At 45.4% G+C, this 25,516-nt stretch overlaps 1 protein-coding gene across 34 annotated transcripts in view; it reads left to right on the forward strand.

Annotated features, from left to right (window-relative positions):
• The first annotated feature begins 2,923 nt into the window (after positions 1 to 2,923).
• The window catches only part of ELAVL2 (ELAV like RNA binding protein 2), a 90,159-nt gene continuing 67,566 nt past the window's right edge, over positions 2,924 to 25,516 (forward strand). For 8 of the 34 annotated variants that reach the window (XM_084503351.1, XM_084503365.1, XM_084503367.1 and 5 more), the window contains exons 1-2: positions 2,925 to 2,958; positions 3,293 to 3,352. The gene's annotated coding sequence lies outside the window, so the exon portion shown is untranslated. Of the gene's footprint in view, positions 2,959 to 3,292; positions 3,353 to 8,747; positions 8,765 to 9,134; positions 9,249 to 16,252; positions 16,471 to 25,516 lie in introns of those variants that run through there. The other 26 variants (XM_084503375.1, XM_084503376.1, XM_084503377.1 and 23 more) reach the window with 16 other exon arrangements.

Here is a 25,516-nt window from a genome sequence, read left to right on the forward strand (position 1 = left end):
AGGAAAGGGGAAAGGGAAAAGGGGGAGGGGAAAGGGGAAAGGGATAGGGATATGGATTGGGATAGGGATAGGGATAGGGATAGGGATGGGGATGGGGATGGGGATGGGGATGGGGATGGGGATGGGGATGGGGATAGGAACAGGGATAGGGGAAAGGGGAAAGGGGAACAGGGAAAAGGGGAAAGAGAAAAGGGAAAAGGGAAAGGGAACGGGAAAGGAAAAGTGATAGAGATGTGGATACAGACAGAGCTGTGGGTAGCGATACGGACACGGATGGCTGTATGGATACGGACAGGGACAGGGACAGGGACAGGGACAGGGACAGGGACAGGGACAGGGACAGGGACAAGGACAGGGACATCTCCCCCCCCCACCGCGCCCCCTCCCCTCCCCTCCCTAACGCAGCCCAACGCCCCCCCCCCACTCCCTCCTCCCAGCGGAGTGGCGTGCCGCGCGGCCAATCGCGCTCCTCCCCTTCCCCGGGGGGCGGGCCCAGCCGGCGGGGCCAATGGCATCGCGCCGTGCGCCGGCACGCGCGGCTTGTGGGACCGGGGGGGGCGGCGGCGGCGGCGGCGGTGGGAGAAGAAGCGGGAGCGCGCGCGCGCGCGCGCGGGTGCTCCCCCCCCCCACCTCTCGGTGCGCGCCGCCGTGCGCGGGCACGCGAACCGCACGCAGCCCCGTGTCGGCGGCGGGCAGGGAGCCGGGCGGCGGGGCTGCTATAAAGCCGCGGGGCGGGCACGGCTCGGCACGGCACGGCACGGCTCGGCTCGGCCCCCCGCCGCCCCGCCATGCAGCAGCGGAGCCCGGCCGGCAGCCGCTAGGAAGGGGAGCGGCGGGCAGGGAGGGGGGAAGGAAGGAAGGAAGGAAGGAAAAGAAGGAAGGAGCCCGGCTCCGCCGAGCGCCCTCGGCTCTTTGTTCCCGCAGCTCTCCATCCCTCCATCCCTCCCTCCCTCCCTCCATTCCCTCCCCCTTCTCCTTTTTTTTTTTTTTTCTTTTTTTTTTTTTTTTTGTGTGTGTTGTTCCGTCGGGTCGCGGAAGGAGGATCGTCCTGTCACTCGCGCTCCGTTTCAGTTCTCTCTCCCCCCTCCTTTTTTTTTTTTATTTTTTTTTTTATTTTTAATTTTTACTTTTTTTTTTTTTCCCCAGTGTCGGACTGTTGGGGGAGGGAGGGAGAGGATTGTTTTGATTTTTTTTTATTCTTTTTTTTTTTTTTTTTTTCCTGCATCCTTTCAGAACTACCCGCAATTTATCTCTTGCGTGTTGTTCTCCAGAGAACCGCCTCTTTACCGGGAGAACCGCACCGTTACTTTTTTTTTTTTTCCTTTTTTTTTCCCTATTCTTTTTTTTTTTTTTTTTTTAAAGCAGAGAACAGGAAGGTAAGTTGTGGCTCCATTCTTTCCGTCACCCCGTGCGTGCCGCGGGCACCCCCGAGGTGCGCTGCGCGCACCCCCCCTCTCCTCCCCCCCCCCCCAACCCTTGCACGCCTCCCGCTCGCGGCTCCGAGCACACGCGGGACGGGGCCGCGCGGGGAGGTGTGCGCGCACCCCGACGGCTCCAAAACTTACCCCCCCCCCTCCCTCCTCCTCCCCGTACCCCCTGTCGGGCTCCGCGCCGGGAGCATCCGAAGGGACGGACCCACGCGGCGCGGGCGCCGGGGGGCGGATCGCTTTGAGGAGATAAACCTGCTTTTGGGGATTAGCCGGGATAAGACCCCCCCCCACACACACACACATACACACTCACACATAATCACACACACACACACCCCCTCCGCCTAATTGCATTAACCGCGGACCCGGAGCGCGCAGCGCCCGCGGGTGCGCAGAGAAAGCGGCGAGCCCTCGGAGGGGACACATCGCCGACCGTCGGGGGACAGAGGGATGGAGGGAGGGAGGGAGGGATGGATGGATGGACGGGGGGAGAGGGGGGTACGGTGCCCCCCCCCAGCCGGTGGTGAGCCCGCTGCGGGCGGGGGGCGCGCCCCTTTGTTCGGCGGCGCTGCGCGCAGGCTGCAGGCGGGGCTGTGCGCGCACTTTGCGCGCCGGCGGAGCCCCCCCGCTCCCGTCCTTCGCCCTCCCGGGGCGGCGGGGATCCCTCTCCGCTGAGCTCGGGGAAGTTTGCAGCCGCCGGAGCCCCCCGGACGGGGCGTCCCGGCCTCGGGATCCCCCCCACCACCACCTCTCGCCCTCCGCTCCCCCGACGGCGCGGTGCGGGCAGGGGGAGGCGGCGGCGGGCAGGCGCTGTCCCCGCGGCTCCCGTGCGCTCCCGGTGGGGACCAGACCCGATCGCTGCCATTGTTGCTTAATTTATGCCCGGCACGTCGCTCCGTGCCCACCTATTTCCCATATGAAAAGAATTAATAGGGGAGCTGCGCAGCCGGGGCACGCGGATCGCGGGACGTGCTCGCCCGGCGTTCCCGAGGACCGGTTGGCGGAACCGGGCTCCGCGGCTAATTAACAAATTCTTGTTAATTTCGGGGAAGGGATTTCCACGACGAAGCAGCCGGGGAGGGAGTGGAGGGGGACACGGGGACGCAGCCGGGGCCGGGGCTTTCCCCGAGGGGGCGGCCGGCGGCGCTCGGTGGGCACCTTTCCCCGGGGGGGCACCGTGCCCTGCCGTCGGACCCCGGCTGCGAACGGGCACGGCCGCTGCCCCCCGGTGCCCCCCGCAGCCTCGCTGTGCCCGCAGGTGCCCGGGGTCCGCCCCCTCCGGAGCGAGGGGGGAACGTGCCCGGGGCTGGGCGAGGGTCTCCGGCCGGTGCCGGGGGCGCGGCCCCGTGGTCGCGGGGCTCCTTGAGTGGCCGCCGGCGGTGTCACTCAGGCGGGGGCGGGCGGTGGGAGCCTTTATCAGCCCGGCACCGCCCGGATCGCTCTCCTTTCGGCGGGGTGGTTCTGGCCGGGAGGGTGGGAGGGAGGGTGGGGGCGGCGGCACCGGCACCGGCACCTCCAAAGCCAGCGGGTGAGGGGGGCGCCGCGCAGACACTCACCCCCCCCCTCCTCCCCCCCCAAAAAAAAAGCCCCCTCGGGGGGTCGTCGTCGGCAGCATCCGCGCCCTGCGGGACCGGCCGTCGGGGAATTGGGGGTGGGGTGGAGGGGAGGCGATAGGAATGGGGAGGAGGCCGTCGGGGAATTGGGGGGGGGGGGGGGGGGGGAATATCGGTTTTGGGGAGGGAGGAGGGGCCGAAAGGGGGGGGGGGGGCTCGAGGGGGCGGGTGGTCGCAGCGGGTGTTGTTGGAGGGGAGGGTAAAAGCGAGGAGCGTGCGGAGGCTTTTCATCCTGCCCTGTCGTCGTAGGTAACCTGTGGCTTTTCGGCAGTGTTGGAGCGCTGCACTTGGCAACTTGCAAACTCCAAGGTATTTTGCAGCGTGGCGTCGACAGCGGCGGACCGCTGCGGGCGGTGTCCGTCTGTCCGTCCGTCTCTCCCTCGTTCACCCCCCCACCCCTCCCTGCCTCCTCCTAGACGGGCTCCGTCGGGTTTTGTGAGACCATGCTGATATTTTTTTTTTTATTTCATTATTTTATTTTATTATATTTTTTTTTGAATGCCTTCTCTTCTCTCCCCCTCCTCCCCCCGCCTCCCACGTGGTGCTAATTGGCCGGGTTTGGCACCTGCTCTCCTGGCAGGGCATTGTGGAGCAACCCCCTTTGTCTCGCCCGCAGCGTCTCCCGGTGACTTTTCTCCCACCCTCGGCACTGAGCGCCGCTCCCATGCAGCCCGTGCCGGGCAGGGAAGCACCCTTGGGTGCTGGGGAGGGGGCTCTGTGGGTCGTCCTGCCCTTCCTTGGGTGCTGCAGCATGCCCGTGTCGCCCCAAGAGCCCCTCGACGGGTGCCACCCGCGTTGGTGCACGGCGGGTTTGGTGCGGGTGTAGCACGTTTGGGCGAGGGATGGAAATTTGATCCTATTTCTCTTGGTGTGGGGGGAAAAGTGGTGGTCGTAGCTGGGTGTGATTGAGTCCAGAGTGCAAAAAATGTGTTAAAATGTTCGTGGGGCTTTGGGAGACAACTTTGGTGCAGCGATTTAGCAGCTGTATAGGACTTGAGTGTCTGCTTCTCTTAACAAGTGACATTTGCTGAAGTAGCAGTACCACATGAATTGAGTGGTTTGCAGCGTGTATGTGCTTCTCTTAAAGGTAAGGGGTTCCAGGCTTTTATACTGAAAAGCAGCCAGTTTGATGCCCTTTGACTTTGTCTATCTCTGCCTGGATGGTGAATGTTAAATTACGCTGGCAGAGTTGATAAAATACCCCAGTAAATGGGAGTGTGTTCCGCTGGGCAGCGGACAGCGGGCTGTTACCTAGGGCTTCAGTTCTGCGTTTTTCCTTTCAACGCTGTGCATTCTGCATCTAGAAGTGGTATTTGTTCGGTTCTAGTCCTGCCTTCCTTCCCTCACCTTTTGGAAAAGCTGTGCTGGGGGTGATGGCTGAAGCATAGACTTTGAATCTGCCTTATTGTGCTCATAAGTCATTTTCTTTGCAAATGCAGAATTGGTAGTTGTGCGTACTGCTTTAAGAAGGGATGAGATTTAATTGGAAAAGAAGGGATGAGATGTAGTTGGAAATGTAGATGTTTGGAGTCTTCACAGTGAAATATTGAGAGCATTTGTAACTGTAGGCACACACAAATGACCTTGAAACCGCTGAGGAATTTTACTGTACTTCCTAAGATTTGGCAAAGCGTAGTGTTAGTGTCACTTTGAAATGCCGTATGGCTCTACCTGAACTAATGTTTTTTCTCAGAAATAGAGGTATTAATTTTGTGTGTTTTTATTCTGGTGGAGTGGTTTATCCTTTCTGTATGCAGTGGAGACTAATTGCTTTAGTCTTAGCATCTGAAGCCTCTTCAATACAGTCATATTTGCATAAATCTCTTCTTTTTTATTGGCTTAGTTATGCTAATACGAGATTTCTGCGTGTAAATTTATTTTAACTTTCCCATAGTAAGGTGAACATAAATTGTCATTCTTTTCCCTGGCTTGTTTTAAATGCTGTTCTGCTGTGAGAGGTGTTGGTCCTTTCATTGGTGTTTTTTTTTTGTTGTTATTCATATATTTTTTGCCTCTTTATGAATCTTGCACTGCTGCTCTTGAGCTGAGGTATCCAGGTGTAGTGAGTTTAAATTGTTCTGAGCAGCTGTTAACTTGATTTGGAGTATATGCTCTTAAAAAAGAGGGCAAAAATCTTTTGCATTATTTCACAGGTTTCTGGGTGGCTGCGTACTGACTACACTAAAGCCCCAGACTCAATCCAATTAAACCCTTTGTAAAGCTAAGCTAGATTTTTGGGAGGGACAGAGCTAAGCTATCTTTATTTAGGGACTAAGTAGGAAATAGATGACATATGATCTAGCATTGTCTTTTTTAAAAAGCGCAACGAATACTTCAGCTTTTTGTGTTCCTTAAAATAAGTCAATGCCATTGGAGAGGTGGACTTTGCAGGTAAAAATAGTACAAGGATGCAAGCATAAGCTCCTTCCTAGTAGCAGCAATGTTGAAATGCTGCTTTGATAGGTAAAACCCTTGCAGTCCTGCAGCGTAATGACTTCTGATTATATTTGTTGCCACTGAGGTTCTTCATAGCAATAAAACAGAATGCTACCTAATGGATAAATTCAATTTGTGATGAATATACATTTCAATCCTGCTTTAAAGCCATCTTTGCTTTTGCTCTAATGCTTTTCTAATAGATGCTGGTATCAACAGAGGGCAGTGAATGCTACCAGCTACTGCTAGGAGTTTAAAAGTGAGAGAACATTGCCTTTGTGCACAGAGCTTTCTTGTCCTGACAGCCCCCAAATCAATTGAAAAAATCACAATGCTATCCAGCAGGATTAGCTGACGGTGCTTTGGGTTTTGACGTCTGTAGTTCCAATTCTGAAGGAAGCAACTGCATGCTTTTTGATCTCTTGTCTGTGTAAATCTACCTAATTTCACTTACTCAGGAGGATTAGTCTGGAGAAGCTGCTATAACAGCGCTAGAATTCATAGCTTTTAGCTACTACAACCTGTGGGCCAGATCAAGATGTTTTGTTGTCTAATCCTTGTTGAAATTTAAAAGCCATCCTGAGTTTCTGATGGCAAAATAACGTGGAGAGGCAGGCTTCTTTACTGATTACTGCTGAAGATCGAGAAAGTACCAACGCTGAGCGCGCTGCTTTTGCCCGTTATGTATTGCTGTTGATTTGTAGGGACACCTGGCATCTAATATTTTGCCACTGAGCAACTACCTATTGTGCTAAACTTGACAGAGACTTCAGTTAGAAAACACCTAATTGCTGGTTTTCTCTGCATTTGGGAGTTCTTACTGTTCAGCCCAGACTTCTTGACACACAGCTTTGCAAAAAGTGTATGTTGGAAAGGTGACCTCGGTGAAACACTTGGCTTTAGTAGCCTGTGTTCTGTAGAGAGTGGCTCTTCAGTTCTGAAATTGTGAAATAGTTACAAACTGCTAATTACAGAAATCTTAAGAAATGCATGTTTTTTTGAACTTACTTTGAAATTCGAAAAGTGCATCAAGTTTTCAAGTAGCTTGTGTTCCAAATCTGATTTTGCTGGCAAAATATCTGGAGTTGTAGCAGCTGTAACTATATAAAAGCAGGAATTGTGATGGGAACATCTTTCTTCAGTACAATTGAAAACACAATTGGGAACGAGAGTAAGCTCTCCAGATGGAGTTTACAATGTGCTGCACTGTTTTCTGTTCTGTTTGAGCCACTGTGCTTTGTGGTACTCCAGTAGTTAAGCAACAGGGGTTTTCACTTGCTCTGATAGTCATAGTAAGCCTGGACATATGGGCGTTTGGAAAAAGCTGTAACTTCCTATTAGGAAGTCTGGAAGAGTACAAGGAGTTTGAGTGGCTCTGCAATGCTTTGCAGTTGTGAGTGCACCGGCCTGGGATCGGTGAGAATCGTTCTAGATGGTTCTGGGCTTCGCTTTGTGGAGTGTTTTCTGACACCAATTCTTCATTCCCTTGTTCAGCCCTGAGACTGCTGGTCAGCAGAAACTGCACAGATGTGTATACCAGATGAACTGTTCAGATGTTGCAGTAAGGACTGAGCATATTGGTTTGCTGTTTTTAGAGGAAAAACAAAAAAACTAGGTACTATACTACAGTTGCAGTAGTTGACCAAATGACTCGAGCTAGAAAATAATACAGTGGGCTCTCAAAGGGCTCTAGGAGCTTTCTCTGATCTTCATCTGAGCGTGGAGTAGATCTAGATGAGTTTATGCACTGGACAGTTACTCAATTGCTGGAACATAAAATACATCAGTGCAATTTCTTAACTACTTAATACCTGAGTACTGGTGAAATAGGGCAACTTAAATGTTTGAATGCTTTACAAAGCACTCGAAATAAAGGTAGGAAAGGCTGTTCAATGTATTCATTGATGCATTTACCGAGCAGCCTTTCTGTAGGTCCATGCTAGGTACATTTGCTTTCAGACTACTCAGGATGAGTTTGTTTAACCAAATACTACTACAGATGGAGCTAAAGAAGATTTATGTATAGGTATGGAATGGAGCTGCCTTTTTGTGATCAGGCTACTTGTGCTCTTCCGTAGTTTTAATCTTAATGACAGCAATTAAATTAGCAGGATTTATTTTACAGTGTGGATGAACAAAGTTAACGTTTACTTGAATTTCATGGAAATTTGTAGGTAAATGCCTCATTCTAACTTACAAGGGGTGAGAGGAGGAGATCCAGCTATGGAAAGGGAAAAGTAATGCAGATATGACTTTTCTGCTGGTAGCAGTTTTTCACCTCTCTCATAATATTTTCAGTAGTAGTATTGCATATTTTTTTTCAAAAGTAGAATTGTGGTCAGGTGGAACACTTGGAGTCTACTCTCCTGTGTGTTCTCTTTAGTTTCTTGTGTTGAGTTATGTCAATTCACTGAAGATTTTTGCTATAAGAGGAGGAGGCAGGACAGAGGTAAGCTGTAACCTCTCTGCGGTTTCCAGTGGGCTGAATTGCCAGGATGAGATAGTGGTACCAGTGAGTTTTGCAGATATTCAAGCTGTACCTGCATGCTACTGTGCTTTAAAGTGTGAAAGAGGCCTCCTGCCTTGTCCTTATCTTCAAGGAGAGCAGTGGATATAGTCTAACATTAACATTTGTGGGATCTAAATTAAGTTTACTAGGAAAAAAAAAAGTGTTTTTGTGAGTCTTGAAGCAAAAGCTGTCATTTTGAGATTTAGTCAGTCAACACAAAATGCACACAAGTTACAGAGGGCTGTGGGGTTTTGTTCCTATGTAACAACATGAGAAGCTCAGTAGTGCCTTAATGTAGATAAAAATCAGTTGTGGATTTCATGGTGATGTCTGACATTGCTTTTTGTTAATATTGGAGCTATGAAGTGCCTTCATGAAATAATTCTGTTTTAGGCTTGCTCAAGCAAAAATGTAAAGTGAGAAATGAAATACAGGCAGCCAGAAAAAGGACGAGGATTTGTCCGTGTTTAAACTGGGCCTCGTGAATTTGGCATCTTTTGTTCTGTGCTTGTGTCGTGCCTCTCCACTTTCAGTACTGACGCAGAACACTCACTCCTTCACTTATCTGTGCTTAACCTCGATATTTTGAGGGTATCTGAGAATGGTTTCTTCCGGTTAGTCTTCTCCCGTATGTGCTGCAGAAACATCTACGCCTGGTCTAAAGCAGTGCAGAAGGCTGGATGTCTAAACAGCTTTTAACTGCTCATGAAAACAGTGGGGCAGGAACAGAGGCACTCGTTCAGCTACAAGAAGTGTTTCCTGCAACACTGCTCCAGGTGACTCAGAGGTGCACGTAAGGGGGGGAAGGACGAGAAGGTCCCCTGGAAATCTGATCTAGAAGGGGGGGTTCTCTGGTGGGGAACCTGTGTCTGTGAGGGGGAGTAGGTATTGTGGCTGTCACGGCAGAAGAAAAAACTATTAACAGGTATTTGTGCTTCTGAATGACTGCTTTTTGCATATATGTGCATAGCAATTGCACTTAAATAGGGAATAAATGGGTAATGCACTGCTAGTGGCAAGTACACCTTCACGATATTCTTCTGTTTTTGTAATGGAGTCCTCGTTTCTGTGCCGTCCATTTTGTTTGTCCTCTTCAAATGGCAAAAAACTAATGCTGGGACCTCTTTTTTTTTTTATTCATCCATTAGCATTAAATTTCATACGTACCTATCAGATTTCAACGCAGAGCAAGATTTTGGGGTTTGCTTTCTCCTTCTGTCTACTACTCATCTCCAACCAGCAAACCTTTACAAGGTAAAGGTAAGAAGTAAATGCTATTCCTTGCACATCACAGTTGATTTAGGAAAGGTGTTTAAGTATTTTCCATATTAACATCCAAATACCTGCTGTAATTATAATTAAGGATATTATTTTTATTTCTAGTAGCATGCTCAGAAATCTTGTCAGACTTCCTACTGTGATTCTATCTACCCAATATGCATTAGAAGCTGTTTTCTGTCTGTTTTCAAAAGAGGGACAACTAAAGTCATAACTCTAAAACACCATATGCTTTTCATAACAAACTATGCATATACTGCAAGCACTCAGTAGTAAAGAAGTGAGTTTATTAATAAATTCAACTTCTGTTTTGATGTGTTTTGGGTTTAGTTATATTCCAAAATTGAGTTCCTGACAAAACTACTATTCCTAATCTGGCCAGAGCACCCATTCCAAAAGGGACTGGAAAATTGCTGACAAAGTGAACTTCATGAAGTGAGGAAGACTTTAGAAGCTGCTTTTGCATTCAGATAGTTAAACTGTGAAACTTGGCATAGCAATAGCACTTGCCTTGGACTGCGTCCATGGTTGAGAAGTTGGTAGGCAAGATGAGAATTGCAGCCTCATTAACCAACTCAGTAGCTGATTTTTTTCTGTAACAGTTGAGCAAACTGAAAGAAAATTAAATGGAGTCATGCTTGTCTTTTGATAAAGGCTATTTTTCACAGGAAAGTGCTTCTTTTAGTGAAAATTCCTCTGAACCAGTGCAATTTAATGATATAAAACTAGTCATCCTGGTAGAGACGAGGCTTTTTTGGATGCAGCTGTGATGGCCAAGGTTATCTTCTATGCTGATTTATAACTGAGTTTAGGGTTGCCTTTTTTTTTTCCACATGGAAGGTTTCTTGCACAGTTAAATGTGTATGAAACAGTTGACTGCTTCCATGTTAAGAGGTATAACACAGACTGTGCATACAAAGTCTCTCTGAAGGTTTATTTTTTTTGTTTAAGATGAGTAACAGGAGAAATGTAGATTCTGTTACTAATTGTTGGGCTTGATAACTTTAGAACTAAATGTTAAAGAGTAGATAGTGCAGGCAAAGTTTCTGTAGCAAAAGTACAAATTGTTTTTCCTCTTCTGTAAATGACATTTTTTTTTTTACCTCTACAAATAGCACATGTAACCAGGTGCAGGAAGGGTTACGTGTATTGAACCATGTTTGTGTGTAGGGAAACAAGGGATGTCAATGTTCCTGAAGAAATGCTAAGTTGCATCGCCAGTCTTTGGTGTGTATTGCACGGAATGAGCAAATGCACCAAACTTCCTGTTGAAAGTAACATATGAGAATGAAGTGAGATGAGTTGCATAGGAACCTTTTCCTTTTTCTTGACTCGAATCTGAAACTTCACAGTTGATTTAACTTGCATTTCTACATATCAGTCTTGCATAACCATGATATATTCTGCCAGAGGGCCCAAAATTAGGGACTTAATTTAATTGGCTATTTCTAGTGGCTGCTCAAATGTTGTATAGATTCTTTAGAAAGGGCAGGCTGGGGGGGAGGCAGGGAGGTGTTGTTACCAGCTCTGTCAGTGACCAGCTGGAGCGCATATGGCCCTAACAGGGGACGGATGAGGAGCTGACAGCTTATAGGTTAGGCTTAAAGAGGGAACAGGGTTAGATGACATTATAGTGGGGGGGCTGCTACAGGTCTTCTGACTAGGGGAGTAGAAGAGAGTAGAAGAGGTCCTCCGCAGATGGATGGGAGGAGCCTCATGTTTGCAGGCTTATGGGGAATTTCAGCTACCTGGATATCTGTTAGGACAACACAGCAGGGCATAAGCAGTTCCTGGAATGTGTTGATGATAACATCCTTCTCCAAGCAATAGAGAAGCCAGTGCAGAGACTCACTCTACTGGACCTCAGTCTTACCAACAAGGAAGGGTTTGATTGGGAATGTGAAGGTCAAAGGCAGTCTTGGCTGTAGTGACCATGAAATGGATGAGTTCAAGATCCTTAGGGAAGCAGAGATGGTGATAAACAAGCTCATGGCCCTGGGCTTCAGGGAGGTAGGCTTTGGCCTTTTTGGTATCTGCTTAGTAGCATGCTGTAGGATAAGGTCCTGGAGGGAAGAGAAGCTAACATTCTTCAGTATTCAAGGATTACCTACTCCAACCTCAGGAGCAGAGCATCCCAGCAAAGAGGAAGTCCACCAAAAACTCCAGAAGGCCTGCATGGATATACAAAAAGTTCCTGGCCAAACTCAAACATAAAAGGAAACCCAAAGTGGGTGGAAGCAAAGGCAGGTAACCTGGGAGGAATACAGACACAATGGCAGAGCATCCAGGGATGACATTAGGAAAGCTAAATTGGAAATGGAATTGAATCTGCCCGGGGATGTCAAAGACAACAACATAGTCGCAAAGTCTTTGATGTACTCATCAATGACAGAGGAAGACTAGGGAAAATGTGAGCTCATTACAGAATGAAACAGAGGACTTGGTTACACAGGATAGTGAAAAGGCAGAAGTACTGAATCCCTTCTTTGCCTCAGCGTTACAAGCAAGAACAGCCCTATGGAACTGCAGGTCTCAGAAACCAGGGGAAGATTGGAGCAAGGAAAATGCAGCCATGGTGAGAGCATAAAGTCAGGGAATACTAAGCAAACTGAGCATAAATAAGTCCATAGGCTCTGATAAGGTGCCCTTTTGAATGCTGAGGGAGCTGATAGTCATCATTTTAAGGGCACTTGCAGTAATCTTTCTTTGGTCATGGCAGCTAGAAGAAGTGCTTGAAGACTGGAGAAATGTAAATATCTCTTTCTTAAAGATGGGCAAGGAGCAGAACCTAGGGAACAACAGGCTGGTCAGCCTCATCTCAGTCCCTGGGAATGTCATGGGACAGCTAATCCTGGAAAACATTTTCTAAGCAGGTGAAGGGCAAGAAGATCATCAACAGTAGCCAGTGTGGATTCACCAAGGGGAAGTCAAATTTGGCCATCTTGCTTTTACAATGAAATGACCAGCGTGGTGGATGAGGAAAGAGCAATGGATATTGCCTTCCTTGTCTTCCTTGCCTTCAGTAAGTGGAGTACCTTTGCTGTGAGGAAAGGCTGAGAGCTGCTTGTGCCCTTTCTGGGGTTTGGACCAGGTGATCTACAGAAGTGTCTTCCAATTTAACCATACTGTGACTCCACAATACCTCTTCATATCTTTGTTACCAGAAAAGGCTGGGTTGCTTTCATTTGTGTACATCTGAAAAATCTGGCTGTTAGACTGTTAGGAAGAGCTGTAGTCATGTAATTTCAATCACATTTTTAGTCCAAATTAAGATAAGCGAGTAAATTCCCATCAAACTGCAGTATAGGTATGCAGGTCTTGTCTTTGAGCTACCTAAATGCACATAAACTGCATGATGTAGATATCTAACACTACAGGGAAAGCTTTGAACACTTAAAATGTAGGTGTACATGCTTGTAACATGTGCATGGATGAAAGGGTTTCTTCATCCTAAATGGAAAAACACGTTGTTTAACAGGATTAAATGGGAATAGGAGCTTGAAATCATTGAAAAAAATAAGTGTTTGAAGTATTATAAATACAGGAAAGAGGTAAAGAGGCCTTTCATTTTGAAATGCAAGATGAGTAGCTTGAGCTATGTCTGTAACTGAGGTTTTTAAAGTCCTGTAAAGCTGATCTTGAGATATCTGTTAAGGCATGTCTGATTCCGTCTACTTTGCAATACTGTTGAAAACTACGGAGACAGTGAGTCCTTGGCTTCATGGTGTGCCCTTCCTTCTGCTTTTTCTTTCCTGACTTCAGGAAGATCACATTACTCACCTAGTTAAAACTTTGGTCGGAATCAGTGACAGTCTACAGATGTCATCCTTGGTAGTATCGTTATGCTCAAATTAAGCCTTTAAAACATTTGCTTTGAGGGCTGTAGCACTTGATGTTCTACTCATACAGAGGTTCTTCATTGCTTTGGCTTGAAGATGGATTGGCGAACATTGAAGATTTTTTCTTAAACCCTCATGGTAGTTTTTTATAGATCTTAAGTTAAATTTCCTGGCCAAACTTATTTTCTACACCATGAACCAAAAAAGTACTAGGCCTCTGTGTATTGAGTTTAAAAAAAAAAAAAAAAAAGTTCCTTGAGGAGCCATTTCCCATAGGTGGCTTCTCTGTGCCAAGCTACCCTAGCTGGTGGTATTGAGCCTTTCTTGCTGTTACCAGCTGTAACCTCAAAAATGAATGCTTTATGTCTGGACCAATGGGAGAGAACTAAACATAGAGAATGCTATTCTGAAAGCAGAGGGACCTCTGTATTAAGCATGCTATATAAATTTGAGTATGAAGGGGACAGATTACTTCCTTAATCTTCTACAGGGATTTCTTTTTTAAAAAAAAAAAAAAGTTTTTTCTTCCCTCCTGAAGCAAAACAAGCCCCCATACTGCTTCAGCTGAAGCACGACAGGTGAATTTTCTTTAGGTGAAGTGGGGTGCTGCTTCCCTTTTGATCACCTGGTGTCAGCTCCCATGGAGACGAGGGAAGCTGCTGTCTTGCAAAGAGCTCAGGACCATGTACCTGCCATGGTCAATGGTAGATGCTGTTGGTAGAGGTTCCAGTCAGGCCAGTCTGTGCAGCCTGCCTGCTGCCCTGGGGCTTCAGGAGGCAGGGAGGGGAAAACCCCATGCTGGGGGCTGTGAATCTCATTTCCCCTGAGAGAATGAAAGCAAATCAGCCTGTCTTGGTCACAGTGTTACGGATTTCAGGGAAGGAACCGAAGTAGCCTGAGAAAGAGCTTTGTGCAGACTAAAGCTGTGTGTCAGTGGAGGGCTTATTGTGGTGGTAGGCATTAGGTGGGGTGCATCACCCCAGGGAACTGCTTTTGTAGCTCTGTTTCGGTTGAGCAGCTTTGTCTAAAGCCTGACGCTTCTATCGGTTGCTGTAGTCCTGCTGGACTCCCTGGATTTTGTAAGAATTGCAGTGAACAAGAAAACTTGCAATAAGACTTTGAGGAGGGTTACTTCCTTTTCTTCCACCTAGGAGCTTATAGTTTGGGTAATGCTAATCTGTGTCTGGATTTTGGACGTGAGCTGTCTGCCTTTCTTCACTGTGGCAACACAGCGTTGGCTCCTGATGGCAGACTTTGTGCAACTGGGCCACAGGCTGAACAGTGGGGGAGGAGGCCGGGGTTGCCCTGTGGTGGACACAGCTGCTTCCAGCCAGATCCATAGTGGCCTCAACACAGGACACAGCTGGACCCATCAGGCTGGTTGTGGTGCTTCTGAAAACATTTGAGAGGCGAAATGATGTGCTGGTGGAGAGGAATGAGGAGAAAAGTGAGAGAAATAGCTCTGAGTACAGAGGTTGGAGTAGGAGGAGCTGCTCAGGGCCTGGAGCAGACATTTTCTGGGGAAACCACAGTGAAGCAGGCATTTCCTTGAGGTCCATGAAGAAGACTGTGGTGGAGCAGATACCCATGCGGTATCTGATGGAGGACCATGCTGGAACAGATGGACGTGCTATAGCCTGTGGAGGACCTCATGCTTGAGCTGGTGGATGTTTCCTGAAAGAGTTGCAGAACGTGGAGAGCTTATGCTGGAGCGCAAGAAACGTGTAATGGAGAAGCGACTGTAATTACCATCCTACTTGTCCCATGGTGGGGGAAATTAGGAACAGAGTGAAGTTGAACCTGGAAGATGTGGGTAGGGTGAGAGGGAGATACTGTTTTGTTTTTTATTTTTGTTGTTGTGGTGGTGGTTTAGCTTAACCGGCAGATAAGTACCACACAGCCGCTTGCTCATATTCCTTCCTCCCTCTCTGGGATGAGGGATGAGGATTAGAAAGAAATGAAAACCTGTGGGTTGAGATAAAGACAGTTTATTAGGACAGAAAAGAAAGGAAAATAATGATAATAGTATTACTACTGTGTACAAACAAGTGATGTACAATGCAGTTGCTCACCACCTGCTGACTGATGCCCAACTTATCCCCAGACAGCCAGTCCCCCCTACACTGGCCAGCTCCCCCGTATTAATTGCTCAGTGTGATGTCATATGGTATGAAATACCCCTTTGGCCAGTTTGGGTCAGCTGTCCTGTGTCTGTCCGCTCCCAGCTCCTGCTGCACCCACAGCTTGCATGCTAGCAGGACAGTGTGAGAAGCTGAAAAGCCCTTGGCTTGGTGTAAGTACTGCTCTGCAACAATTTAAAACATCAGTGTGTTACCACCATTATTCATCCTAAATCCCAAACGCAGCACCATACTAGCTACTAGGAGGAAAACTAACTCTATCCTAGTGGAAACAAGGACATTTTTTACTAAATCTATTTTAATTGGCAGTACATGAATGTTCCTCAATTCAAGGAACTTAGCTTCCAAATTCAGTTCTGTTTGCCTGTGAGGTGTGGCTTCTCCAAACTGTCTCCTAGTTAACAAGGAATAACCAGGCTTTAAAGTGACCCATGGATGTGCATCTAGGGATTTACTAGTGAAAGCCTGTATTTTCTTCTGTACTTTAGCTTATGCTTGCAGAAAGGGATATTTGCTGTGTAAGTATTGTAGGTCCCTGGGCAGGATATCTGCTTGATGCTGTGTGAGTACCTGACCTGATAACAAATTTGTCTTCATTCATACTGGCACCTGAAGCTTTTAAATGTCAGTAGAACAGATTCCTGACAGCCACAGATCCTGTCCTTCTCAAGAGGGAGTAAGATGTTGGAGACTTTCTACGTTTTGGAAGGGAATAGTTCCAAGGCATATGACTGGCTACATTCTTTTATTTGTTAAACAAAGAAATCAGCTGTCAAAGTTGGTTCTGTTAACAAGTTGCCTAGACCACAGACAATTACTGTGGCTTGTGTTCACTGCCACGATTAAAGATCTGCAGTCATCCGTCCCCAAAAGTGACAGACCTTTAAATGGTCTCTCTCTGGTAGGTCTTTGTCCCTTCTTTCGAGCATGTGAAAGGTGTGAGAGATTGTTGGGGGGGTTAGGGTGGTGCACTCAGCTGCGTATTAATTGCAACTTCATTTTGCAGGTCAGAGAGGAGAGGCTGCTGTATAATATTTGACAGATCAGGGAGGGCTCCTTGTGACTGAAGCAAAGCAAGTCTTGCTTTTCTTAAAAGACTGCAGTAAGGATGACCTGGGGAGTCTCACTCTAGTCCCTGAGTAAATCATCCTGTAAGTTGTTGAAGTAATTTCTGTGCGAATTAAGGAGAAGGTGATTGAAGTAGCCAAGATTGATTTACCAAGGGTAAGTTGTAGTGGAACGCTTCTTGGAAAGAAAGTCTGTGGATGAAGAGAGGTGTTATCTACCTTAAGTCTAACACAACTGCGGTCTCCTGCAGGATTTTTATGATAGCTTCAGGATGTGGAGCTCTAGAGGGAGGGCCAGGTAGATAGGAAAATTGGTGGGACTTCAGAGCTTGAAATTTAGTGGTTAATACTTCATGATACTTAATGATTTTTCTAGAGGTTTGTTACAAGTCCTGTGGAGTCAGTGGCATCTATTGTATTTAGTGTTCTCGTCATTGACCTAGAGGAGGGGAGAAAACTTGCCCTTAACAGGTTTGCAGACAACACCAACTGAGGGATGTGGTTGATACTCTCAGGGGGCATGGCTAAAGTCCAGAGAACCTGGGACTGGTGAGAGGAAGGGACTAAGGAAGACCCTGTGCAATTCAGGCAGGTTCAAAGTGTACCCCTGCCCAGGGCAAGCAGAGCCCCAGTGCAGTGCTGCTGGGGCTGGGGACAGCTCTGGAGCAATGGCCTTGCGCAGCAAATGAGCAAGGCCAGAGAGACTGGAGAGAAGGGAAAGCTTTTACCCTGCAAGGATGGTGGGGCTTTATCTGACAGAGACAGTGTCATCTACCTCCATGGAGAGTCTCTGTAATCACAGAAATTAGGATATCCTGAGCCAGAAGGGATCTGTGAGAATTGAGACTTAAACCATGTAAAACCTGAAATTTCTGCTGCTCTGAAAGACTGATCTATCTGCCTGTGCCTGTTAAATGTGTTTACTAGAGGTATGAACTAAGGTATGGCAGAGTCCTTTGGTTTACTTCCAATAAAGCAATTCTGTTTCAAAACAAAACAACAAAAAAAACCCACCACATGCTTTCTTAGCACAGTTGAAAGATCTTTGGGGTAAGTTAATGATTTGCTGTATCTGATTAAAAAAAAAAAAAAAAAAACTAGAAGAGAGGCTGTGGTAGGTAGGTACCACAGTCAGATTCTGCTTTGTCATCTGTGCTCTTTAAGATATCACTGTTTTGGAAGACGTTCTGTAGCTTTTGGTCTCAGTTGACGTAAGCTTAGTGTAGAGGATCTGACAACGCCAAGCTAAAATATTTTAAAAACCAAAGATGCCAGCACAATGCGAGCCTATTGTCTGTTCTTATATGAAGTGCCTTTCAAAGTGAAATTCAGTCCCTGATGCTGTTTAACAGTAGTATTACTACTTTAACAGGTTCCCTGTGTTCTCTCCTTCAGGCTACAGGTATTGAGGATACCAATTAGCAAGTATTGTTGTGTACTGTGTGGGCAGCAGTCTTTCTGAATCCACTTTACACTTGACCTATATTGTTGAGCTTTACCGCAAGCTTTTTCCACAAATAGTAATAGAGTCAAATATTTTCTGAGGGACTGGATGGTGTAGTTGGTTTGAGAGAAGAATTGAGTTCTCTTCCTTGACCTAATCAAAAAATAAATACTGTGATCTGTCTGAACTTGTTTTCATGGTGGGGATCAGCTTAGAGGCAAACAGGCTCCGTATTTAGAATTAGTCTTCAGAGCCCTGTTAAAGCTAAAATGTGATGCACCTCCGCATGAACTGCTCTTGAGAGCAGTAGCTGGCAGAAACCTTTTGTTTTTTCTGGAAATCCCTGTGGGTGGTTTGGGGCCAAGGGTTAGGAGTGTGTTAGTGCTGCTTTCTGGGTAAGAAGTGGAAAAGGTACTGGCCAACACTGACCCGGTTTGTGCCAACTGGAAGCTGTTCGGAGCTGTTACTTGTGTATCGGTTTTGGTGTCCTTTGGCATTTTTTCCTGGGAATGTTAATACTGGTTCAGATGGCAAATGAGGCTTGGGGCGTACTTTTGGGAAAATGTTTGAGCTCTGGCTAGCTTCAGGCTCTTTCAGAGGCGGGCTGTAGTGTCCTGTGGACCAGGGTATATGGACAATATCCATCTTTGTGTTTAGAGCTGGCTTCAGTGCACTAAGAGTAAGTGGTGTGGTCAGTTGGGTTGGAGGACTGAAGGTGGCTGTAGTGATCAGGCTAAACCTGTTCATGTGACAACTTAGTGTAAGTCTGGTTTGTTTTGTGTTATATCAAACTTAAATATCCCAGTTCTTCCACAGGCAACTTCTGCTTCATTTCCTGTGTTGTAATGCTCTCTGACTTCTAATTCAACAAGTGGAGCTCATTTTGGTATTGTAAAGTTAAGTGGTAACTTAAACAGGGGAGGCAAACAGCTAGCTGCTCTTTTATGCTTTCATGCAATAGAGAGACTTCTGTGTAGAAAACAATAATTAAAGAAAAAAGCTGTCTATAGCCATTTACAGTAACACTGCTGGCATATTCTGCTTCCAGTTACAAACTGGTGATGCTGTGGAAGAGGCATAACGCTTATAATTTAACAGTATGTGGCCAAACTCTTCACAGCATGTATGTATATCAGTGCTATCCTGCTCTCTGTTTTTCTGTTATATAATACTGGGTGATTTCAGGAGGATTAGGATGCAGAGATGTAGTGAAAAACTCTTGGCATGAAAGGCACTGGTGGGAGCAGGGGGAGGGATAGTAAGTATCTGAGCCAGAGACAATACCTCAAATATTTTAACGAAATAGTTGTCCTTGGTCCATGTTTATTGCACTTTGCTGCAAAAAGAAATCCGTAACTTGCGATGTGATGTGGACAATTTATAGCCAGAGGGACTTGGAGGTAATGTTGATGGTTGGTCATGATGACCCTGAAGGTCTTTTCTAGCCTACATGATTCAGTGGTTCCTAACTTTTTTAGGATTTGGAGGTAGGAAGTAGTGAAATGCATGTTTAAGCAACTTTTCCCATTTTCTTCTACGGGATAAGCAAAGGTAGTCATGAAAACTACTCTTGGGAACTACCCATTGTGGTGTTGAAGTGTCATTTCTTGTCATGAGCTTGAGCGTAACTAGAATGTATAGAACTAGAACATCAGTTTTACTTGATGCCGTCTAAGACGAGGGGGTTAGTGATTGTCTCATTGTCTCTGCCTACCTGATTCACACTTTTCCCAGAAGAAGCCATGTACTTGCTCAGAACTTCAATCCTGAGAGAAGTTTCAACCTGCTGGAGTTGAGTGAGGTAGACAGAAGAGGCGGTGTGGGGCTAGGAAGGGTCAGGTCCAGCCATGCAGCCCAAATGTTGGAGTAACAATGTGGGGAGCCTTGTTCTGTCAAGCTGCTGAATCTCATCATCTGAACTGGTATGGAGGAAATTTGAGAAGCCTGGAAAGAGACTGGTAAAATAGAGAGGGGAAAAAATCTCCAGCTGTAATAGTTGGATGGAACTTTTGGCCATCCTTGGTTAATACTTGTTCTATGAGTAGACATTCACAGGTGGTTCTGGCACAGTACATTCTCTGTAGTACCTAGGCAAGACCTGCAAACTCATACTTCCCAAGTGATGTCAAGAAGGAATCATATAAAAGGAACGCTTGATCACCTCCTTCTAAAGATGTCTGCCTGGATTTTATACCTTTTCAGACCAGGAGTTGTAGCAATCATTCAATTTATGAATAAAAAACAGCCTCTCTTCAAGGTCAGGTTCTGGAGTGAACCGAGGTGGTGTCATTGGTTTACTTACAGGAGTGGCATTTGGAATACATCTCTTATGAGTGAGCAATCTGCATGGCTCTCCCTCTAAGAGCACACTTCACAATAGATATCTGCAGTGTGTTTTCCTTGAACTGCTTTGCTCTTCCTTGATCAGGAAGTACTTATGACTTATTGTGCTGTGTGGGTGTATCCAGAGCATAGCTTCTTGCTGGCTAATCAACATTTTTCTGCTTTTTTTTTTTTTTTTTTTTTTTGCATCACAAAACTAATCTTGCTCAAGCTAAATTTAACCACCCTTAAAACCTACAGCATAACTGCTGCGTATCAGTAAAAACACCCCAGGAGATGGTGTATGAACTCAGACCTGTGCTTGTTTTGTTACCTCCTTGATCCTTTATGCCATTAATATTTGGATAGGGGAGAGATTCTGTAATGTACAAACTGTAAGTGACATGGCTTCAAGCATCTTCCACTTCATTTTGCAAAAAGTAATACATAACCTTCCATGAAGTTGTGTATCTTTCATGTAACAGTGTCTGATTTAGAGAAGGTGAGTGGACACTGAGAGGACTTCAGGGCAGCCATGTTCATTGTGGGGCTTACTGCCAATGAGCGAACAACTCAGATTGCAGTTTTTTTATTTTCAGTCCATTAAAAACAAGATACTGTCTCTCATGCCTATGTTATCTTAGAAGATAGCTGTTTGACACTTAATTTCATGTCAATCTTACGCTAAATTATGTAAGACAAGTCAAGAAGTAAAATGTGCACTGGTGCTGGAGTTCCTGCTTGCCTGATGCTCTGTGCAGAGTTCCTAGAAGCAGGAGTGCCCACCTGTGAATAATTGTGGCTGGTTCTGGCAGATGTCTCTAATGGCAGCTTTCTCCCTCAGCACTTGCAAAGACACTGATAAGAAAAAGGGCCACTGGTTATGCAGTACCAGGATTGTTAATGAGTTTAATGTTTCTGCTCAGCTTTTAATTGGTCCTTGTGCATTGTGAGTATGGCATTTGAAAACCCTATTCTACATGAGAGGGGGAGAAGATAATCAGAGTTTAGAACCTGGCACCTTATCTGTGGTAAAGTAGAGGTGCTGCTTTTGTTCTTGGGTGTCTAACTTCCTTCTCCATTGTCTCTTCTTTCAGCCTAGCTTGTGCAGAACAGTCGTGTTTGTCTTGGTGAAATTCAGTTGTTTCTAGTTACAGTTTATTAAGGCAGGCTCTTAGGGGTTGGAGCAAGCATTTGTTGAAAGGTTGACTGTAGATACTAAGGTGGAGGTGATTCGATGGCTACCTTTAGTGTGACTGAACTGTTGCCGAGTCACTTTGTCCTCCAGCATTTTGAAATTGCGTTGAAGTTTCTCATAGTGGCACCCCTGGATGTCAGGACGGAGGGTGATGAGAGGAAAGCAAAAACACTATCACCAGTGAACTGAAGTTGGAGGTGCTTGGTTGCTGCAGCACTGCAAGGGATGCTGTGCCAGAAGAACAGCAGAAGAACCTGAGTGTGCTCAGTCTTGCAAGTGCTCTGAGTTATTTCACAGAACCACAGAATGGTTTGGGTTGGAAGGAGCCTACCTTAGAGCTCATCTCATTACAAACCCCCTGCCGTGGGCTGGGACACCTTCCACCAGACCAGTTTGCCCAAAGCCCCATCCACCTTGGCCTTGTATTTCAGTATGACACAGCTGTAAAATTTAGTTCTTTCAGGAGATGGCATCTGAGAATGGGTGGCAAAGAATTTTGTAGGCGATATTTGATTGTTTAGAGGAATAAAAAAAAAATCACTGATAACCAGAACAGTGAACTTGTACAATGGATCAAGCAACAGTTGCTGTTCAAGGCAATTTCCTTCTGCTTCAATTCATTCCCAAGTGTGTGTTTTCCTTTTTACAGCTTGTGTACAACTGTTCCTTAACATTGAAGAATTCTTTTCTGAAGCCTCTGTAAAGGCATGACACATTTTGTCTGTCTCTATTTAATAAGGAAGCTGTCACAAACAGCCTCGAGGAGGTAGACCGTGCATTAGAAATGTCGGAGCAGAATTTTGGAGATGAAGCTTCTGATATATCAAATTGGCGTATCTTTTTTTTCAAAATTTTGAAGGATAAGGCTTTTTTTCAAACTTCCTTGTTAAGAAAGTTTGTTAATCTGTTAACTTGTTGAACAAAGTGGCTTCCCTAGAAGGTATGGGTAGTATTATCAGGACTACTGAAAGAAACATTGTTTTGATGTGGGTTTTTTATTTCTGTATGTATGCTGGAAACAGTGGCAGAACTCTAAACTTAGAAAGTGGTGCTTACTGGACAAAACGGACTGTCCTCCTGAGCTGAGTTTGGATGCTTTAATGTAAAAAACAAAACCCAAAAACTTTCTGGAGTCTCATGTGAATTATTTCACCGTTTATGACTGCTAACTGAGCAAAAAAATATTTCTTTTGCTTTACATTGTCCCTTACAGATGGTACCAATAGTAAAGGTGTTATCATAGGACGTGTGGCTGCCGTATTCTTCCCCAACATTCGTGTGTATTATGACACAGTCCAACCTCAGATTTAAGCAGGGTCATCTGTCCAGGACCAAGTCCAGGTTGCGTTTTTGAATTTTTCTTGCTCTGCCTACAAAAACGCTCTGTGATCTGTCAGTGCTTGGTGATGTTCGCTGTGGCGGAAAGGTTTTATGTTTAAAGAGAGCTTCCTGTATTTAAGTTTGCCTGTTACCTCTTTTTCTGCCACTGAAGGGTCTGGCTCAGTCTTCACTCTTTCTCTGCATCTGGTATTTGTACTGGTCTTACTGGTAAAGACCAAGATGAAGAAGACAGTTGAGTACCTCAGCCTTTTCCATCTCTGTTGTCAGCAAGTTCCATGCCCCATGGAGCAGCAGGCCCATGCTTTCTACAGTCTTCCTCCTTTGTCTTTCCAAATCTGTCTTAAGTTGGCCCAAGTCTTCAGCATTTTTTTCTGAGTTGAATTGCCTTCTGCAGTTTTTAAAGTATGTGCTGTGTAATAGGCCTACTTGTTGGCACCTTAAAAAAAAAAAAAAAGACCCAAAAGTTCAATGTTTTTTTCTTTTCTCTTTATTAGGATATAAGTGCTTAATTGTTAAGAGCTTCTCTTTACTGGTTACTTCCAACTCTGCTTTACGCTTACTGACATCAACAGAGTTGAGAAGTAGAGATGTCCAAACCAAGTTGTTTTGACTGACTTACTGAGAAGTTACTGTGCTTCCCATCTTTCCTAAGAGCGATTAATAATCCTGTGTTTAAAGATACTTCCAAACTACTGTCCCAAATTGTATCTTGAGACTGTGTGCCTGAAAATACCCATGATGTAACTCTCAGTGCTGGTTTATCTTTTGTTTTCTCTGCAGGATTTGAGGCTATAATTGGAGACTGGCCATGGTATAGCGTGCATGATTGTTTTTTGAAATTAATACTTTATTCATAATTACTTTCCATACAGTGAGTTGCATAAGAGGAAAGAATTACTTACTGGAGATCTGTTTTTCAGTAGGTCCTACATGTATGTTAATCAGCCAAGTCCTTGTTTCGAGGTTTCACCTCAAAGAATGACTCTGGTAAAAGGTCTAGATGATATTTTAGCGTTGTCAAAACCCCAGTAGAGTAGAAGTCTAATACAGGTCTTGAGTTTACTTCCCTTTCTTAATATTTGTGGGAGGAACCTTCCACTCTCTAAGCAATAGTTTATGCTGATGTTGCCTGAAAAATACCTCTGGTTTTGCAAGAGAGGGGTAAAGTACAGTATTGAACATGCATATCTAATAAGCTGGTGATTGAAAACTGGCTGAGTATGAGATGGCTGAGTATGAGATGGCTGAGTAAATCTGTACAAAGCTTGTCAACTTTGAGTCTGTAGAAACTATTGCTGTATCTCACAATGGACTCTTGTTGCAGCTATCTCTGAACTCTTTCTGCAAACTGAGTGTGGATTGGGGGTAGGAGATCTTTCATTTGCACAGTGCTTCACAAACTCCTTAGAGGAAGCCCTGTGTCCTATGTGGTTGGGCTTTACTGCTAACACGTAATCCTCAAACTTTTATCTCCACATGGGACTGCTGGGATTCTAGCACAACCTGAAATTGCAGTAGTCACCTCTTAGAATAGCAAAAAGGCTGTTTTTTTTGGTAAGCTTGTGTTTTTGTTGAGAACTATGGAATAAATCTTCATTTATAATGTTACAATGTTCCTTGGAAACTAATTGTTTACTGGCATTTACCTTTTCTGGTTTTTGCTATTGTTTTTGTTTTGCATCCAGGCTACTACATGCTAGTTTTCCATGCCCATGAATTGAGTTATGAACAAAACCCATGGATTTTAAAGGCAAGGATCACTTGCTTGTTAGAAAAATAATCCTAGTTTTCTGTCCAAATCTCTTAACATTAATCACTCTCTCAAGTATTGCCTCGTCCTAATTTCAATGCTGATTCCTAATGGAGGAAAAGTAATGGCATTATTACTATATAGTAACTATATTACTATATAGTTACACAAGTAATGACACTGGAATCAAGGCATTATAGCTTGGTAAATTTCTGAGCTTAGCAAGAAGGTTTTGCAGTACTTTTCAATGTCATGACTGTAGAGGAGCTCTCCTTTTGCTCCGATAAGCATTGACAAGATCTGGGGGATAGAATGGTACAGCGTGCCGAAGACACGATGGTTGGTTTTAATCACTTTAGCTCTGCAGAGACTTAGTAGGGAATGACATAGATCCTGGACAGCTCTTTTGTATGAGAAAAATCCCAGGAGTTTAAAAAACAAAACAAATGCATGGCTTCAATGCTCCTAGTGGACCAAAGCTTCTGAAGTGGAGTTGCTGTTTGTAAAGTTTAAGCACGAGTGAAGTAACTTGGACAGCAGGTCTTGGCCTCTTTTGGCCTGAGGGGTGGTTTGTGACACAAAGCCCCCATGCTTTTACTTTGACTCAGGTAGCTTCTTTTAACCAGACAAAACAGCAGGTGCTAGAAGATGTGCTGAACCTGTCTATAGAGGTATTTCTGAATAAGTCTACAGACTTACAGCTTCAGGATGGTAACCACAGTCGTCAGGTTCATTAATTTCTCTAATTCATCAGAAAAGCAGGCCTAGTGAGCACATCCAGACTTGCACGAATCTTTCTCTTAAGTCTTGAGCTCACAGGAGAACCAGCCATCTGTTTTAGGTTGTGTATAGCTGTCAGTGTTTAAATAACTTCGTTCTGTGCCAAAACTTTGCGTCTTGTGTACCAGTTGGGCTGAGCTTGGTGCAAAGAATAGAAAATGGATTTAAAAGCACTTTGGCAATCTGTACGAACATGAAGTGTTATGAGCTGAGGAAAAGTTACTATTTTGCACCTCATGTCCATTAACACTTCTAATAAGCTCAAGAATCATTCATTATGTGAGATTTCCTGGTTGTGAGACAGTGCTACCCCTGTATGACAGATTGTGCTGAGGAGGAAGGTAAGGGTTTAACTCAGTGAGTTAATG

The sequence above is a fragment of the Aythya ferina genome, assembly GCF_964211825.1.
Source record: "Aythya ferina genome assembly, chromosome: Z".
NCBI classification, from domain to species: domain Eukaryota; kingdom Metazoa; phylum Chordata; class Aves; order Anseriformes; family Anatidae; genus Aythya; species Aythya ferina.